Here is a 6,908-nt window from a genome sequence, read left to right on the forward strand (position 1 = left end):
GCAAAAGAATATCCTTCTTAAAACCTCTCTTTTTTTTTCTTTTTTTTTTCTTTTTTTTTGAGCCTTTGGTTCTTGTATACCTCTGAATAAGTCTATCAAAGCCATTAAGCCTCTTAAGCTTTTCTCTAGTCTCGCCCCATAAAGCTCGTCTGGAGTTTACATTTAAATTACTCGAGCTTGGTTACTTTTCAGGGTGGAATAACACAATGTTGAGGGGTTACTTGTGGTTTTTTTTTTACATGCATATATGTCAAAATTGATTTGTATGTAAATACTATGGAGTTTTTACAAATTTGAAGGGCCATTGACATGCATATTTGACTCAATTATGTCTCCTCACAAATTTATCTACTCAAATGGCCCTCCTGAATTTAGTACTTTTGAGTCTATTTTGGACATGTTGGCTGAAAAGATCTAAACTGTTTAGTGTCTTACATTAGAAACTAAAAGTGTTTATAATAAGGTCACCGATTTATTTAAAGTCATTGAATGGATTAGTATTAGGTTTAATTACACTTACTATCTTTGGACTTTTTCTTTGCCGTTTGGACCTCGTAACCAAAGAAAAATCCTTATGTGGGTGTTTTCCGTAGTTCACAGGTTTTATGTGGATAATAAAGTACTTTATGTGGTTAATGTTTATCAATCGGCTTGATAAGAATTTAATGGTTAAGTTTTTCAAGAGTATAATAGGAATATAAAAAGAATTAAAAGATATTATTGATTCAATAGATAATCAATTATTTTTAAATATAATTATAATATTTGTCTCCTTTCGAAACAGTTTTCTTTTCGAGGCTTTTTTCAGCTTTTTTTTCTTTCTATTCCCGCTTCTAAAACCAAGCCTAATCGGAGTCTTCAAATACGGACAAAAGATTCGAACCAAACTAGAATGGAATAAACAAAGTTGAGTGGAAAAGTAACATAGACTACTAGCCAATTTAACCTGAATCTATACAAGTCCAAAAATAATTTTGGACTTAGACCCATACACGCAAATCGAACTAACTCAGATTGGGCAGCTCATATGTGTGTGAGTTGATTTGTATAAATATCTTTACTTATAAAACATGTACCTTTTTTAGGTCCAAAGGAGAAGTTGATAGTTGTATATCATATTAACGTTTTTTAAATATTCAATATAGTACTAAACTCATCTCTCTTTATTTTTTATTGCTATGATATCTATTTTAAAACTACTCACTTCTTTTCATAAAAATAAATAAGTGAATATATGATATTAAAATATTCATTTTTTTTAATTCTACCATTAATCTTTTATTAATAATGTGTAGACCCCACTTAAATTTAAGCTCAAAATAAATAAAATATCCATGTCACATACAAAATTTCTAATACAAAATATTTACAACTCTATTATTATACCCAGAAATCCACAATCCTCTTGATAGGGTTTTGCTTGACTCTTCTTAAATGCATTGCTTCTTATACTTGGTACCTAATCTTGGTGACATTTAAGGTTATAAGCTTTGTCTATGTAACTCTTGAGATAATGTATAATAGAATCTTCAATATTGTGAAATTCCAACAAAATGAAACATTAATCTCTTCAACTCCTCTTTTGAATGATCACCAAAGAGAATCTTAGGCATCTAAGAGTTGTGCCTCTTTTCTTTAAAAACTTCCTTTTTTTATAGTTTCAAAACTGTAGGCCTTTTAAACCTTAATCTAGACTAAAAATGAGAACTTTTCTCGTAGCCCTCGAAAAAAAAAATCAAAGTTAAAGCTCAAACAATTTTAAACAAACTACTTAGTTTTAATTTTAAGTAAGTCTTTTCGAACGATATTTGAATGATTGAAGTTTGGTCGAACAACTTTAAACAAAACAAATTACTCAACTTCTTCTCTTAAAACCATTTTGGAGCTCTCGGACAAGTTCTGTTCAAAGTTGTTCAAACAATCTTCGAACCAACTTTGAATGAACTTCAAACAAGGTTCACCAATTTGACAATTAGAAAACATAACAATATTATCCATTTCAAATGATATTATTATATTTTCTAGGTTGCATCTATCTCATTCCTCTAAAATGACAATTGAGATTATAGTCATGGATTCGTTGGTCTTTGTCAGATTTGGGGTGTGAAAATAATGTTGGTATCTTAGATGCTTGATTTGATTATCTTTTTGTAGTAATGTTTTGATTGATCTCCGACTATTTTGGAGGCTTGTTTCGTTATATAGTTAAGTTAATCCGATGATAGGATTAAGTTATATTTATCTATCAAATGTTCGATATTTTTTAACAAACAGGGGACTATAGACTATAGTGAAAAGAGATGGCTTTATTTGTAATATAGTCAAACTACAAAGTGTTATTTGTAATTTTCTCGTAAAAGAATGGTTTATTTTGACATATCAGCCCCTACAATTTAGTCTTATTACAAAAACCTACTCGTTCGACGTATTTATAACTCCCCATCTCGTTTCTCAAGTATATTTGCAAGCCACCATAATCGATTAATTCAAAAGAAATATATTCTCATAATATCCTTCAAGTGGTATTGTTGCAAGAGAGAAAAGTGAAGTGAATTAAGGGTATTTTAGTCAAAGAATGTACATATCAAGGATTTTTTTTAAGTAGGGAAAATGTATCTGATCTTTTTAGTGTTCTTTTTAGTTCCGTCGATATATCCTAAGTAGCAAGTTTATAATTAAGTATATTGGTTAATTATAATTTATTATTTTTTTACATATTATATTTTTACTCATACTAATACCCACCGATTTTTCACATAGTATAGTAGCACAGTAGTAGTACTGCAAAGACAACGGAAATGAGGAGGCCTTTTGCATAAATATGAAAATGTAGTGGTGATCTGGTGGATATTAGTAGGAAGTAGAAGTAATCTTTTTATTTAATGTTATTTTGATAATAATATATTATTTTAATATCAAATTTAAACTATTTATAATTTTAGGTTTCTCACCATATAAGAGAGAGAGAGAGAGAGTACAGCAGAAAGGAGACATTGAAAATAATTAAAAGAGAAAAAAAAATGAATAATTCTGACCGGAGTTTAATCAGGCTTAAGATGAGAAATAAATAAATATAAATAGATAAAGAAAAATTGGTAAAATTTAGATCGATAATTAAAAAGGAACCAAACCAAATTCATAGAAGAAAGAGAATTCTGGTCAGGTGAAGAGCGGTTGGTGGGTATTTGAAACGGTCAACTTTTCCAATTTCTATGCGACTTGGTTTTAGTGAGGTTTCGACCTAGAACTGATATAATTTTTTTTTAGCAAAATGGATTACTCCATAAATTTATTATTAAATAAGGTCTAATTTACTATAGCCTTAATAAAAATATCATCTTCCCGTTTGAATTTTATTGCCCAAAATTTCTTAAATTTTTCTGCTAATTCTAATAAATCTTGCTCTATTTGTTCACTTACTAAACAAAGTCGTTTAACTTTTAATGTCAGTAATACTTTCTCTATTAAACCATTTGATGTTATTAATTGTGATATTTTGGGTCGCTATCGACATCCTTCCCTTTCTGGTTCTTATTATTTTTTCACCATTGTCGACGATTTTTCACGTTTTACTTGGATATTTTTGATGCGACATAAAGATGAAACACAACTGCTTTTAAAACATTTTTTAGTTATGTTTCTACTTAACTTAATTTGAAACTCGCATCAAAACTGTTCGAAGTGATAATGGTGGCAAATTTATCTCTCTTCGTTCTTTTTTTGAAGATAACAGTGTTATTTTTCAACATTCTTATGTATACATACACACCTCAATAAAATAGGGTTGTGGAACGCAAACACCGTCACATTCTTCAAGTAGCAAGAGCATTAAAATTTCAAGCTAATCTTCCTTCCCAATTTTGGGGAGAATGTGCTCCTACTGCTGTTCACATCATTAATCAGCTACCTTCCCCAATTTTAGTCGACAAGACACCATTTGAGCTTCTTTACTCAAAACCTCCTATTTTTTCCCATATACGAGTTTTTGGTTGCTTGGCTTATGCCAAAAACATCCATACCTCTCATAAATTTGACTACCGAGCTACACCTTCCATTTTCATTGGATACGATAGGTCAAAATGTTACAAACTTTTTGATTTATTGACAAAAAAAAAATTTCCACAAGCGAGACGTCCATTTTAAAGAAGATATTTTTCCTTATTCTCCAAATAATACCTATTCTCTACCCTTTCCTTTGATCCAAACAACAAGCCCATCAAGGGGAGATGATACAGGTCCCAAAAGCCCATATGACCATTCTTTTGAACCCAACTCAACCACATCACCATCATTTGAACCTAACCCACCCACCTTACCACCCTCCACCGCAACTCTACCACCACCACACATACAACCGCCTGAAATTTGTTCACCCATGAACCTTCTCCCCTCTACTTCCTCCTCGCCACCACCACCTTGCCATAGTACCACCATTCCCTCTACCGGAACACCCGATCCACCACCACCAACCAATATTCCTCTCTGCCGCTCCACTCGACAATCTAATCCACTTGTGAGGTTCAACGATTACCTCTGCTCCACCATCACGCATCCTCCCTCTGATCTAGTCACCTCCTCCTGAAAATCCCCTAGACACAAGTATGTATTTAAATACTAGGCAATGATATCACTCGTTCGCTTAAGTAAAAGTCCGTAGAAATATTAAGAACAAAAGCAGAGATGAACGCCAAGATTTTAACGTGGAAAAACCCAAACGGGAAAAAACCATAGATCCAAACTCGGACCAAAACCAATACTAGAATAGTAGCAGTTACAAAACTGACTCACAAAACAACCCGTCGATCCAAACGACTTTGTTGTTCTCAGTCTCGCTCGCTAGAACCCACGATTCACTGCTTCTCATAATTGAAGTCCAACCTTAGTAACCTTCGAGATTGATCTTTCGTCTAGATAACCCTTAAGATGAAAGATTAACTTTTTAATGATCAGTGAAACCTTGTTAGTTGAAGAACCGGTGTAGCCTCAAGAAGTCTCCTTCAATAATGCTTCTTCAACCACCCTAGAGATAAGGCATCACAATCCTTATATATGATCTCCAAGATAGAGCCAAATCCAAGTCTTATCCATACTCACGAAAGTCCAATTTTATCAAACTTCGTTGGTGCGCTCGAACGCGGCCCGAGTGCATTCAAACGGCATGACTTGATCTCAGGTGCGTTCGAACGGGCCCGAGTGCGTTCGAACGCGATAGCTTGAATTCTTCAGGTTGCGTTCGAACGCGTTTATGAACGCGGCTCTCGGTCTGTGTGAACGTAGATTCAGCGTTCGAATGCGTTTGTGAATGCGGCTCTCTGTCTGTGTGAACACATATTTCGCGTTTGAACGCGTTTGTGAACACCGCGTAAACTCAACGGCTTTTCTCCAATAATTTTGCAATTCTTCAAACCATAGATATTCTAGACTTGTGTAAAGCTCATATACATGAAAAAATACACTTAGAATATTTTGTACACAATTGCCAACAAATAAAAACCTAACAATCTCCCCCTTTGGCAATTTGTGACAAAACACCTAGGTTACAAGATATTACAAAGACCTCAAATTGAGCAATTAACAAGTCTAGAATATTTTGCACATCAATCTCTGCAAATAAACATATACCAATCCAAGATCAAGTGAAAATAACTTAAAATGAATAAACAATCCAAACACAAGTTATCAATGGAGCATAAGTTTAAAAGTACTTAAGCAGACAAAGTTCACAGTTACTCCAAGCAAAGTTATAAAGACTCTAAAGACTCTAATAAACTCCCCCTATTCCCATACTCCCCCTACACACCTAGACACTTAGATACTCTCCCCCTTTTTGACACAAATGTCAAAGACTAGGAACTCGGAGGAAACTGACGATGAAGAATCGTCAACACAGAGTCAAGTACAGTCCCTTGACGAGCTTGCTCAGCTTGTAAATCATTCACTACCAAATGGAGATCCTGCACTTGAGTACTAAGCTGATCAAAACGGTCAGAGTACTGTGGTAACTCCCCCTCAGTGTGAGATGTGTCACCGTCAGAGCTATCATCAGAACTGTCGAGGTGCGATGAACGACTAGCGGCGGAAGAGGACGGCTTGAGAGGAGACGATTGATCGTGAGCTTGACTCCGCTTAAGAGTAATCCGATCCAACGGTTTGTGCGAAGTAAGGGAAGGTTTCGAAGCATCCACACGCACCCCACTCTGAGTGCACAAATTTGTAATAAAGATGCCAAACGGTAACCCCTCACGAGGTGCTTCTTTCTGTACAACTGTGAGAATCGAATCATAGATCACCGCAGCCAAATCAAACGAGACTCCAGATAACATTGCATGAAGAAGGAATGCACGATCCAAACTAATATTAGAATGTCGAGTCTTGGGGGTGACGTTGTACAGACAAAACAAGTGAAGCATGTGAGCCACTGACGTCAGCTTCGCATGCGGCATCATGTTTCCCTTCCAACGTTTCCCTTTGATCAGTACAGTGCCAGCATATTCATCGACATCTAGAAGTGGAGCAGACGTTGGATACTGGAACTCACCATTAGGAAGACGAAGTTCAGCGAGAATAACATCTGAGTCCAAGTATACAGACACCCCATGAACAGTAGAACGTATACAACGGTCTAAAACTGTGGCATTACAAAAAAATTTCCGAACAACTTCCACATAAGCAGTCCAGCTCATCCGACACACCGATAATCATCCTCGCTCAGTAAATATATGTTCTATCCCCAAAGAAGAAAAATCGAAAATGATTATGGGTCGTTCATAATAGATAATAGGACGGGTGTCAAAATTATGGTTGTATTGCTCTGCAGTCGTTGAGGTAGAAAACTTTGGAGCCGAAGATGGTGACGAAGGTGGCCTAGGTTTCTTGGAAACTGCAGCTTTTCTAAGCATTCTTGAGAA

This window comes from Typha latifolia, chromosome 10 (genome assembly GCF_019914945.1).
Source record: "Typha latifolia isolate L0001 chromosome 10, TyphaL0001v2, whole genome shotgun sequence".
NCBI lineage: Eukaryota > Viridiplantae > Streptophyta > Magnoliopsida > Poales > Typhaceae > Typha > Typha latifolia.